Raw genomic sequence first — 13,614 nt, 5'->3', positions numbered from 1 at the left:
ACAACTGCTCTGAAAATCGGCAGATAAATCTGCAGAAAGTTACGTGGCATCCACAGGGCTCCCCCACCTCTGTGCTCTGCGGTAAAGCAGCAGCCTGGCAGTGGTCCCTGCACGCAGCACCTGGAGCACTGCCAGCTCCAAGGCTCCATCACCTTTTCCTACCACTCAATCCACAGGCAGCTGCTCAGTCCGCAGGAGTCAGGACAGCTGTTTTTTAAACAAGCATTAAATTAAATCTGAAGAGCCAAAAACTGCCAGTGATCCCTCACTTTGTCCATTAGCAGAAAGTCTGACTGACCCATCACACAAGGCATTCCAGCCACTGCTCTTCCTTCCCGTCTGACTGGGGACTCCCGTGTCTCTAAAAATACCCTTTCATGTCACAGGCACAAGCAACACGTATTTCTACCAAGTCCATTTTTACCTTTGGGAATCCCCCTGTCCAACTGAAACCTGCCCCTGCAGCATTTGTTGGAAGCAAGTCATAACACATCCCTTCCTGGGGAGGAGGTTTCCCTCCACAATGGGTTCTGTTCAGAAAGGTGCAAGGCAGCTACAGACTTCACAAAATAAACATTATCAAGCTCTGGAACGAATTTGTTAATCAGTCTTGCTGATGATCTTCCCAAGAAAGTAACACTCTCATGGACATAAGCATTTGTGAAAAGTGGATTTCAAGATTGCAAGAATGGCTGTTAATAAGAAACAAGCTTCATATTCACAGACACCATCATCTGGATGACAGCTAAACCCATCCAGCACCTTCCAGACTCTCATAAAACATAAAGTATTCATCAGATATGCCTGTGAAATACCAGCCCAGAGGAGCCAGAACACAACTTTTCCATTTTGCTACATTTCTGCTAATGGACCTCACTCACAGTGTCCAACCTTTACACTGACAATTATTTACATTGAAGCTGTGCTGGTGAAGCGTGAGAAATGAAATCCTGAAAAAGAGCCCTCATTCAGAATAGTAATTGGCAGTAGATGTTAATGAAGTTGGTAGAGTCTTAATTTGAACTGTTGGTCTGTTGTTAAGCATTAAATGTTAGAGTTCTAAGCCTTACCTTTTGTTGACAATTGTTAGAAGTTACTATTTTACCTTTGTATTTGTATCCTTCCCTCTGTATTTGTACCTCTTTCCCTTTGTATTTGTATCCTTCCCCATCACACTCTTTGTACCCCTCACCGTCACACCTCGATTTGCATCCATTCCCGTCGGGAACCACTTCAGCTGCTCCCCTGCTCCCAGGAGGACTTGCACCCGGACTGAACGTGAATGAGGAGCTGTGGGAACTATATGGACCCCCTCAAAACAACAAACCAGCATAAACTTGGACTTTAACCCGCCAGAATCATACTGGGTCACCCTCTCCTAACCAGAGCTGGATTCCATCCTGTCACCGTAACTTTGATAGCACCCAGCTTGGAAGATGATACCCCTAAGCGATGAGCCCAACATGGCCTTCCTAAGGACTCTGGTGAGGACAGAAGCCCCAGCTCTGCCGAGAGACAAAGCTGCACTCCTCCTCCTCCTCCTCAGCATGGTCCTGGGGGAGCAGCGGCAGTGTGCGCGCAACCCCTCGGGTTCCCCGCCCAGAGCTGTCTTTAATAAAGACCTTCTAAAGGAGCTGGTCTCCTGGCCCTGTTTATAACAAAAGGACAAATATAAATCTATATAAAAAACAACCCAAAAATATAAAGTATCATAAAAGGGTTTGGGTTGGAAGAGACCTTAAAGATCATCTTGTTCCACCCCCTGCCATGGGCAGGGACAGCTTGCACTATCCCAGGTTGCTCCAAGCCCCATCCAAGCCTGGCCTGGGACACTTCCAGGGATGAGGCGTCCACAGCTTCTCTGGGCACCCTGTGCCAGGGCCTCACCACCCTCAGAGGGAGGAAATTTTCCTAATACCTAATCTGAAGTTACTCTCAGCCAGTTTGAAGCCATTCCTCCTTGTCCTGACTGTCCAGGCTCTTGTAAAAAGTCCCTCTCCCCCCTTCCTGCAGGCTCCCTTCAGGCACTGGAAGGGCACAATGAGCTCACCCTGATCCCTTCTCTCCTCCAGGCTCAACAATCCCAACTCTCTCAGCCTTTCCTCACAGGAGAGGTGCTCCATCCCTCTAACAATCCTGGTGGCCTCTTCTGGACTTGCTCCAAGAGGCCAATGTGCTTCCTGTGCGGGGGACCCCAGACCAGGTAGGTGCAGCCCTCCAGATGGGGTCTCATGAGACCAACAGGGACATTTTATCCCAACAATTACAATCTTGTACATCTAAATTTTTAATTTATTTAAGACCCCTTGCAAGCACAGAGAATGGCAGGAACACAGGTCACAAAGATAACCAAGAATTAACACAGTGATAATCTATCCCTGGACCAAAGTAAAATCTTGTATTTTGGAAGAACTAAACTGTGAGCGAAGGAGATAAAAACAAAAACCAACCAAATAAATAAACTTTAACCCAACTTAGTTAACAAAGGATCACACCCAAATTTTCAGTCTTGCAAGGCAATGCAGCTCACAGCATGAAGATATTTTCTTTGAGAAGTTTTTTATTAATTTTTTAGTTTAAGATACAAACTAATTGCTTCTGGGATGCTCTGTGCCTTCAGAAGAGAGCAGCTCAGACCACAGAGCTCTGCTTGCAGTCCTTCCTAAAGATTCTGCCTTACAAACAAATTTAGAACAAAAAAGTCATTACTCTGATGTTGTACATTAAATGTTACTTCAAGGCAAAAGGAGGTCCTTGAGATAACCAGAGGGAAACCAGGACCTGGTGTCTTTTAGCCTCCAGGAGATCCATTTGAGAAAGCTGTCATTGCTGCACAACTGCCACAGCATTTTCTATTGTCATTCCATCCCAGTAAGAGTCATCAAACTGTCCCCACACATTTGGGACTCAGCTGGCACACACAGGGTATTTGCAGAAAATCCAGTGAACACAGTCAGGTTGATTGGAATCCCTCTGATTTCCTAATCAGCACACACTGTACCACAAAGACACAAAGGGCAAGCTGCAATTCATATTAAAAATGAATCACTGCTGTCAACAACTCTTCTTTTTCTGCAAAATTTTACAGCTGAAAATCCAAACTGCTGCAGCCACTGTAAGCAGAGTGGATGCAATATTAAAGAAGGGAGCATTAGCTTGTTTCCAGTTCCCACCAGCCCCAGGAGTCCCAGGCACAAGCTGGGCTCTGTGACAAACACGCCTGCCAGTGCCCAGGGATCAGTGTGGGATGTACAGACAGACAGACAGGCAGACATGCTGTGCTGAGGGCATTCAGGTTCTCCACAGCCTCAGCAGCACTGAGGTACCAGGAGCAGCTTTGCTCAGCTCATTTGCAGTAGCTGCCAGCTCCCAGAGCTAACACACATCAGGAGCACACAGAAACAGCACAGTCTGGCACAGAGCTCCCTTCTGCCTGTACAGACAAACCATGCCCAGGCACAGGAGTCTGGGGCACGAGGTAGAAAAGCAGAGGCCTCCCTGAACTTCAGCACACTGCTGTTAGGAGGTGAGCTATTATGTGCAATGGTTCCTGTCTCACAAACAGACCTTTTTTATTTTAGCTATTTATAGAAAAAGAAACCGCAAGATGACGTGCTGTGGCTTTCCACACCAACCTCTGCTTGAGAACACAGGTTGTGGGAACTTGTGAGCAACACACCACAAGCAAGCCCTGAAGACCATCAGATGACCTGATGGCAGAGCTCTTAATTTCAGAGACACTCCAAGCCAAGCATCCCAGGGAAATGCATGACCTTCCAAATGCTGCAGAGGGACCAGCAAACCCCAGCTAGGCAAAGGCGCCTCTTGGAACCTGCTGAGACAAAAAACTACAAGGCAGGCTTCCTCTATCCTGGTTTCACAGAAGAGCTCCTGGACACCCAGAGAGCCAAATTATGCTCCATACCCAAGATGTGCATGTGAACATACTGCTGTTCACACACTTCACCCAGAAGGACCTTCACCATGGCCCATGCTACTGGTACGTGCTGGGCAGCACACATACACACCAGTACATGGATTTCTCATTGCTTCTCAGCATCCTTCAAACCAAAGACTCTACCCTGCAGAGCTGGAATGACAATGACAGGTAGAAATGGGCTTAAGTGCTGCCTTAAATCAGCCAAGTCACTGCTCTGCAGACACTGTTCTGGACTCTCCTTTTCATCATCGCTCACCTCGCTGCTCTGGGAATCAGCAGGAAAACTCATCTGCAAGAGGAACCAGCAGATGTGCATTCATATTCAGTGCCATCAGTGACCCACAGGGAGGGATTTTACAGAAGCTTTGGGTTCACAGCTCACCAAAGGCTGAGCTACAGCACACATTCAGAAAGGCAATAAACCTTTTATTTTTACTTACAACTAAGTGGCTCAAACATGTAAGTTTTTCCAAGGTTTTTAATCACACAAGTGATTAGAGGATCTGATAACAATGATCCCTGCTGGCTCGACATCTAAGAGCACTTTATACAGAAAGCATCTCATTTCATCTTCTAGTTTTTTTTTTTAATCAGCACAATTATAATTAAAAGAACATTCAAAGGAACCACTTGTATTTCACACTACACTGACAAGTTATCCAGTCAAGCAGCACAGACTTCAAGCACATCTGAAGCCACCAGGAATGTCCCTCAAACACAAACATGTCCAGCCACTGGGCCACCTCACACTGGGAAGCAAAGCCTGTCCTTGGTGAAGCAGTTACAGTGAAAGCTGTAATATGTAGGTCAGCGTTCTAAGAAGGGCTGTGACTAAGACAAAGTATCAGATTGATTCATAATGCTCTCCGATTGCTAATCCTGTGCAGAATTGTGATTTACATCCCTCTTCCAAAATCTGAGGGCTACGGAAAGGTCTGGATACTTTGAAAAAGATGATCAAAACAATTCTGTCAGACCTATTACAGTGATCTTTGCAAAGGTTGAGTAGAGCACAGGAAAATGACATTTTCACTGGTGGCTGTGCACACCACGGAAGCTCTCCTGTGGAAAGGGCTGAGGATCACGGCTGCAGCAGCACTTCTGCCCTTCCACAAACTGCCAGTGCAACAGGGTAAGGGCGTGAGGAGAAGCCCTGGTGGTCAAAGAACTTGAGTTCAATCACGTCCTCCACATCAGTCAGCCTGAGAGCAAAGGGCAACACAACGTGGCCCATCACCATCCAGAGCAGGACAGGAGCTGGGTGAGACTGTGCTGTGGCTGAGGTGTGGGTGTTGGGGACACACCCCTGGGTGCAGGGCTGCCTGTCCCCTGACAGAGCCACAGGGACATGAACCTCTGAATGCACAGCAATCAGCTCCTCCGCAGCCCTGTCTCAAGGACAGCTGAGACACAGAACATTACTGTCTGCATCTGCTCTGCCCTTTGCTAGACCACCCCTGCCCACCTCATACTGGGACCTCTAATTCCTCTCATGTATTCCCAGCTCCTGCAGGAGATTACTCTGCCAGCAGTCACTGCAAAACAAGGTTTAAGTACTCACCTTTTTTGTCCCTAGAAAACTAGGTCTCCATGAACAATGATACACCTGCATTTCCACTCTTTGGTTTTAACCAAGTTACAGAGCACACAAAGAGCAGCCATTAGAGTGGGCAGCCGGCTCAAAGCCACATCAACAAATATTTTTGTATCCAGGAATTAAGTAGATATGATCAGATATTCCTCTTTTCTGAAACCTAACCTCACATTTGCTGCCAGCAGGAGACACATACACGCCCAGCTGAGCACTGCAGCTCCAGTGATAATGGGGCAGCTCACTGATGTAAGCATCTCCATTTTCAGGCCATGCACCACTTTTGCCAGAGGCACAAATTTTGGCAGGGGACCCCACAGTGTTCCCACTACACCCACAAAACACAGCTCTTTCCAGAGGATAGATTTATCTGGAGCCAAGCTGCAGCTTTGCATGTCTGTCCTGTCCCCAATCCAACAGGGCACAACCTTGGCACTACAGAGCTGCTCATCCCTGCAGCACCACCACCAAACCAATTTATTTGCTAAACCAGAAGAAGACAGATGATTTGTCTCGACTCAGCAGCTGCATCACCTCCAGAGCCATGGGTGATGCCCAGGTGAGGTGATCAGGTGCCCGGAACAGAGCAGACCTGGGGATGGGCTGTCTGCCCCCCGACATCCATCCCCACATGGGCTCACTCCAACCTCCAGGCCCTCACCCTCCCACAAGAACTGCAGCTAACAGGAAAAGTCTGCCTCATTAGACACTCTTGGCCTTTGTCCCAGGGGCCTTTTGGGGAAGATTTTTCCTGCTAATATTCTTCCTCCTGGGGAAGATTTAGCATCACTCATATCTCTATGAGTGCCTCAGGCATTTGGAGCTCCACCTAAACCTTCCCTGATGCAGTGACCCAGGGCACTGTGATGAAACAGGAGGGATAAGTGTTTGTATTTTGTTCTGGACACCAGGAGATGAGGGGGACTTTCCAAGATGCACTACCAAGGTCAGTACAATACTCAGTTTTTGCAGCAAAAGCTGAGCACAGAAAGCTGTCCCTCTCCCCCTCAGTAACACACCTTATGTACACTTACCCCATTCTGCTTGGGTCTCCTTCCACTGACTCCCCTCTGAGAGCAGGAGGATGCAAGCAGCAGCCTTGCATCACAGCATTCCCTTTTATTTAAAGTTATCCCAGCTCAGAAAAAGTATTCCAGGTTAGCTACCAGTGTTTAGGCAAGTGTAGTCCTGTGAGTGTGCCACTAAAGGAGGAGTCACACAGAGTTAGACTCATTCCTCACACATTAATAGGCAGCTCTGGTTTCTCACTCCCTCACAGCCAAGAAAATCTCCTGCTACATCCAGCTGCTCTGCCATGGCACCTTTCCCCTTGCAGATATTTCTGGTTTGACACTGTCAGTGATTAGATCCAGTTGCAGCAAGCAGATATGGAAACAGCATAAAGCAGCAGCAGCTCCCACTCCTTCAGCCCCTGGTCCCCATTCACTGCCCTGATTTACCAGGGGCTCATAAATGCAGGAACAGAGATTTACCCTGAAAGACTAGTACACGGCAGCACGAAAAACACACTACACATTATTTATTCTCTCTGCAGCCTGACCTGCTGTGCGCTAGTAGAGACGAATGCAGCTACTTCTAAAATTACTCACAGATTAAATCCCTTGCTAGGACTGGCGGGTCCCTGCGGGCTGACCCAGGCCAGCAGGGATCTGTCAAATTCAGACAAGGGTGAGCACAAGCCGGAGGCAGGCAGGGGCCGGGGTCTGCCTCATCCCCCGCCCACCCTCTCTGCTCGGAGCCGCCACCGGGCGGGCTCCGCAGCCACCGGGGACTTCCGTGCAGTCAAAGCGCCGGCGAGCGCCGAGAGCAGGGGGGACAGGCAGCCCGGGCAGCCGCCGCCATACACATCTGCCGCTCTTAGAAGTTTATACTGATGGGTTAGAAGCATAAATAATAAGAAATAACAAAAGTTACTCCTCAGCGGTGCTGGTGCTCGTCCGCCTCACGCTGCCCGCCGGAGCCCACTCACACGCGGGGGCCGCCTCACGCCACAGCCGAGACCCCCGAGGGCGGCGGGACCGGGCACGGCGGAGCACGGCCCTTCCCGCCCTCCCGCGGCACCTGCGACCCCGCGGTGCCTCAGCCTCGCCCACCGCCGACCCTCGGTGGCTCCTTCACCGCCATTCCGGTACCGCTGCCCCTCAGCCGCTCACCGCTAGCCCGGTACCGCTGCCCCTCAGCCGCTCACCGCCAGCCCGGTACCGCTGCCTCTCAGCCGCTAGCCTAGCCCAGCCCAGCCCGGCTCCGCTGCCCCGCACGCACCACGGACCCTCAGTCACTCACCGCCAGCCCCGCCTAGCCGACCCCCGGCCGGCCCCTCACTCACGGCCGCCGCCTGCCTTTGTTGCCGCCGCGGCCGAGGCATTTAAGGCGCTGAGGCGGGGGGAGGCGGGGGCCGCCGCGCGGGGGAGGCGCCGCCGCCAGCCCGGCGGGCACGGGGCATCCTCCTCGCTCTCCTCATCCTCCGCCCCTCACGGCACAGCTGCGGGGAGGAGGAGCGGCTGCCCGGGAGCGACAGCCCCGAGCCCAGCCCCGGCGCTCCCTCGGCCCGGGGAGCGGCGGGTGGCCGCCCCAGCCCCGGGGCTGGCTCGGTGGCGCACACGGCGGGACAAAGTGCGGCACACCCTGCAGCGCTCTCGGTGCCAGCCCCGGCCCTGCACTGCCCGTCTGCCTCGGGAGCTCTGCGTAGAAAGGCACAAAAACGATCGTGCCCCGTCACGGACACGGCAGAGCCCCGCGCTGGCAGAGCTGCCATCTAACTCCATCACTGTGGGCTCGTTTCGAGTTTGCACTGCAGATACATCAATAGTTCATTAGCGAGCTGCCCCCAGCACCTATTTCAGTGCTGCCCAGGAGAGCCCTCCGGGCCATGGCTCCTTCAGGGCACCCATGCACACCCAGGGATGCCCAAAGCGTGGGAGATGCTGCACATGGCTACAGCTGCATCCCTGCAGCTGGCTACTGCCTTAAACTGCTTCTGGCCTCTTCTCTGCCAAGCAAAAGCACAAGCAGGGAACAGTGCGTGCAATATGTTTTGCCAAGCTATGAACTAATCAGGGTCCAGGCAAGGCAACCTGATTATTGTGATCATAAAAGCTCAGACTCTGAGCCATGCAAGCCAGAACCAATGCCCTGCTTAAATCAGCACCAGTCCCCATTGGGGCTGCAGGACACAGTACCACTGAGCCTATCCTGGCTGCTGTGCTTCCAATGCTAACTGGAAAGAGCAAGCAAACTTTCTGGGGTTCATCCATGTTTTTCCAGCTTGAAAGGAGTCAGCATCTGGTGTGGGATTATATCCTAAAAGTTTGTGTCCAAAATCAGCATCTCACTGTGCATTACTCCCACCTTGGCTGCAGATGATGTTCCCTCCCACGATGTACCTCTCTGCTCTGACTGGACAGAGCAAGGTCTTCACAGGGGCTTTCCAACATCAGAGAACATGAAACACCAGCAAGGATACATAAAGAATTATAAAATAAACCCTCAGAAAATAAATAGCCCCCAGAGCTGTTGCAGCATTCAGGTTCACATTGCAACCCTGTAGTACTCCCCTTAGGGCTGGTACCAGTCTGAGCCAGGTGCTGGAGGGAGAGCTGACAGGGGAGAATTGTGGCTTTCATGTCTCCTGGTGCCTCTCCCTGGCTGCAGAGGGGCTGGGTGGGATGCTCCCTGCAAGCTGTTTGATGCGCTGCCCGGGAGAATCAGGGAGGCAGAGCCTGCTTGCCTGGACAAGGTGCAGGACCCGGGTCTTGGGTGGGTTTACACACCCTGTGCCCTTCAGAGCCCTTGGCTGAGAGCGCTGCTCTTGGAGCATGAGCACTGAGGCTGGGGGTTCGCAGCAGGCAGACGCTTTCCTGGACAGGCAAAGTGGTTTAGGGCATTTCCTGGCCTTTAAAAGCTAGTTAAGCCTTACATATGTGCTGAACCCGAAGGCAGATGAGTTCCTGTGGCTCTCTTGAGTAGGGACATAAATGAGATGGGCAGCTGGCCAGCCCACACTTACCACTAATTGGGGTATGTTTATGTGGATGTTTGCTCAGAAAGGTCTTAGCCTGGGCTGAGATCCTTCACTCAGCATCTTCTCAGCTCTTTTGTACTTAAACTGTGCGGAGATAGGTACCTGCTGTCAGTGCAAGCGCCTGCACAAAAGCCCCCTGCTCTCCCCTTCAGGTCAGGAACACACAGGGCCTGCTTTCTGTCTCTTCCCTCTACCCACTCACCTCTTGCAGAAGTCCCCTTCTCATGGTTCCTTGACTCCATCTCAGATTCCCCTCGTGCTGTGCTGCTTGCAGGAAGAAGCACAATTTAACAATTTCACCTGCCTGGATAGTACAGAAATCCCCAAACCACTGTAACACTTCCCCAACGCACACACACACCAACTGCTCACCCCCTCCCTTCTTGCTGTAATGAGGTCAGACCACGAGGGTACCTGAACAGGGACCACCCATGGTGGAGACAGCCCCTCCTCTACCTTTGGAACCTCTTACAAAGCCGGCAGATAACCGAAAGAAAGCAATGTGCTGGTGCCCAGGAGCCTCTGGGGGGTGAACCTCACCCACTCAACCTTGCCATGCCCCCAGGCAAGCCGCAGCAGGAGACCACATGGGGAGTGAGGGAGAGCATCCAAATTCCAAAGGGCTGTGCTGAGCTGTGCTGGCTTTTTCAGACTTATGACTCCTACCTTCCAGCAGAGCTTCTTTCTGGAGAACAAAGCTGGCATCAGCATCTTCGTCCAAGTCATTTTTTCCTATGCTGCAGAATGAGCAGTTCAGGGAAAAGTGCTGGGAGTCATAGTCACCCCTGTGGATTTGTCACCCCAAAGAGACGGGCAGAGTCAGAGGAACAGCATATAAAGGTGGCTCTCATCCAAGCATGCTCTTGTCCTGTCCCAGCCACATCCCAGGCCAGCTCAGGGATTCCTGTACCACCCCCAGCATTGGCAGCTGCTGTGTCCCAGCACTACTGATTTTCTGGGCTATATTTGTGTGACTTCCAGTCATGACTGAATCAGTGGGAAGCAGCACACTTACCTGTGCAGTGCTAGAAACATCACAGAGCAGCACTCAGCTGCTCAATGAAGTGATTAATATTTATGCTCTGGGCCTGCTAATATTAGAAGGTTGAGAACAATAGATAAAGCTTTAATGGGGCTTTTAAATGGAATCTTCCTCAAAGACTCCTTCCTTTACTGAGAGGCCCCTAAAGGTGGGTTTGAGTGGTTTTTACATGAAAAAACATTTTGCTGCATCTTCAATTTCTTAGCTCTTTGCTAAAGCTCTAATAGCTTTATGATAAAAAGGTGCCACCTCTCTGATTGCCTGACCTGACTGTCCTTGAGCTGCAGGGAAACCACACATGCTGGGCAGAGCAGTTGCAGGGAAGTCCCACCATGTTCGGGATGTGCACGAATACCCTCACCCTGTGCAATGGCAGAAATTTTCTCCAGAAGCTTCTGGCTTCTGCTCAGTGAAATCAGCTAACAAAAAATTACTGAAATTAATCTTAACACCCCACATTGTTCTTCTTTACTGCCAAAACCTGCATTCTTGACAGAGGTTTGTCTAACCTGGTCTTAAAAACATCTCTTGATGGAGATATGCCAATCTGTATCTTTTCCAGTCCTTATTTATCCTGCAGTTGGAAAGTTTCTCTCAATGTCTTTTCCAAAATATTATTGTAATTTTCCCATATCCCCAGTGGGAGGCCGATTTATTGCCTTACTCTGTGGTAGTCTTTTATACACCTAAAGGCTTAACTCATCTCTCCAGTGCTCCTTCCTGTGGATTAACCAATGCCACTTCATTCCTCCTGCCCTCACAGGTCATGTTTCCAAGCCCTCCACTCTTCCTTGCTGCCCATCTCTGGTCTTTCCCCAGTCAGGCTTTATCTTTTGACTTCTGTCCTGAAGCCTGCCCTGCCCTGAGCAGAGGGAAAGGCTTGCATGGTGTGCACTGTGGCATTCACATTCTCTGAAAAAATCCCTTCACCCAGGATTTCTCTCCTGGGAAGCTGAGAAGCCTCAGAGAAAAAGGAAAACAATTAGTATTTCATTTGCTGCTCCTGTGTTGTGCTCATGTGGAATGTGTTTGGAGATTGTTTACCCACAGGTGATTGTTCCATTGGATTCTGCTGGGAGTTGTTTTCACTCTTTGGCCAATCAGGGCCAAGCTGTGTTGGGGCTCTGGAAAGAGTCACAAGTTTTCATTATTATCTTTTTAGCATTCTGTAAGTATCCTTTCTGTATTCTTTAGTATAGTATAGTATTCTTTAATATAATATAGTATAATAAAATAATAAATTAGCCTTCTGAGAACATGGAGTCAGATGCATCATTTCTGCCTTCGTTGGGCATTCCCAGCAAATACAATAGTGCACAAGTGCACTTCTGTTTGTGTTCTTCATTTCATTTATTCTTCTCATAGTGGGAGTGTTGTTAGAGGCTCATGTTCAGCCTGACCAAAGATTTTTTGGTAAGATCAGTGCCCTCCAGCCCCTGGCCAGGCTCCCCAGGCAGCAGACCCCTGCTCAAAGAGGGATGTTGTGCAGAGAGGAGCACTGTGCCACTTGGCCCTCTTGCCTCCTGAACGTGCTTTTCCTCCTGACCCGTTTAGGATCCTTGGATTCTTGCACAGGCAGGATGAGTATTGTTTTCTGAATTCCTGTGGGTGCACTTTGCAGGCAAAAGTGAAGAAAACAAGAGCTGGCCTACAGTGTTTCGTCCCTTGGCCTCTTCCAGCCTCCTGGGGCCGAGCAAGGCCACAGAGCCCATGATTCATTATGCCTGTGTTGTATTTCTCTCTTTGGTTGGGATGTTGCTATTCAATCAAAATATGGCACATTTCACTGTGGCAGAAACAGCACACCCCAGGCAGCAGGAGGAAGGGGAAGGGAGGCTGTATAATCCATGCTGGCACACACACAGTGTATGCATACACACTGCAACAATTAGGCAGGTTCAATTGTCTCAGATCTCAGTTGCAGACGTTACACATGCAAGTCTACACACAGCCCAAGCTAAAACAGACAGATCCCATCTTTTTGGCTGGAAAATTCTGTGTCACTGAGTTGCCTCCCATGGAAGAAAGCACTATCTCACTCTGAGCTAGGATCCTGCCTGCAAATGAACGGGTCACCACAAATCCCAGCAGCCTGTGGGCCACGGGTTCTTCTCCAATTCTACCAGCACAAGCACAGAGTTTTGGATGGCACAGCAGCTCATCATCCCTTCATCTGCCCGAGGAGGGAGAGGGGGCCAGGCCCCGAGCTGGGATGTGGCTCACCAGGGATGCCCTTGTGCTCAGCTCCCTGTCAGCACAGCCCATGTTTGCCTCTCTGCACAGCAGCAGGTCAGGGCAGGGGGGAAAGGTGTGAGGTGGAGTACACTGCACACATTAAACACAGCAGTCACTCTTTGCTCTGCCCAGGCACTGCACTGACCAGGCCCTGGCAGGGGGCTGGATTCTTTGCACAGTCCAAGGCCTGGCAGGATGTGGGAATCTTTGCAGAATGAGTGAAACCCAGTGTGGCAGGTCATGGCAGCTGGAGCTTTCTCAGGTGTGGTTTTTGGTCATGGGGACTGACCACATTGCTTCTCTGCCTCCGGGGCCCCACGCCCTGCTCTGGGCACAGCACAACCCCGTGTATGCTGCTTTATAACCTCCCAGGGCTGTGGTTGTTATTTTACAGCAGTGAGGCAGAACAGCAAATGCAGACACAGGAAACACAGCCCCACTCACCTCCCACCTCCTCCCACGCTGGCACTGGAGGAGGTTGCTCTGAAGCCAGATCATGATGCACAGCAACATGCCAATGAGAAAAATCACACCACTTCCTTTGCTGTTATGTTCCAGTCAAGCTAAAAATAAACTGCAGGTAGAATTTTCTTTGTTTTCTTCACATGGTAGAAAAGATTGAAGTCTCAACAATGAAGACCTAGAATGATTCCTGCAACCAACATCCATGATTATGTACATTGCTGATGTCTTCAGCTCTTTGAGACTGAAGTGGGGAAGAAAATGGCACTGGGAGTTACTTAGGCAAGAAAGGAACTCATATA

The 13,614-nt window shown here is 50.4% G+C and overlaps 1 protein-coding gene across 3 annotated transcripts in view; it reads right to left on the bottom strand.

The window, feature by feature from the left end:
- ST6GAL1 (ST6 beta-galactoside alpha-2,6-sialyltransferase 1) overlaps positions 1 to 7,964 on the bottom strand; it is a 45,200-nt gene extending 37,236 nt beyond the window's left edge. For all 3 annotated transcript variants that reach the window (XM_030954606.1, XM_030954607.1, XM_030954608.1), the window contains exon 1: positions 7,836 to 7,964. The gene's annotated coding sequence lies outside the window, so the exon portion shown is untranslated. The remainder of the gene's footprint in view (positions 1 to 7,835) is intronic.
- Between the last annotated feature and the right edge of the window lie 5,650 nt (positions 7,965 to 13,614).

This window comes from Camarhynchus parvulus, chromosome 9 (genome assembly GCF_901933205.1).
Source record: "Camarhynchus parvulus chromosome 9, STF_HiC, whole genome shotgun sequence".
In the NCBI taxonomy this organism is placed as follows: Eukaryota; Metazoa; Chordata; class Aves; order Passeriformes; family Thraupidae; genus Camarhynchus; species Camarhynchus parvulus.
This window is presented reverse-complemented; position numbering and strand designations above follow the sequence as displayed.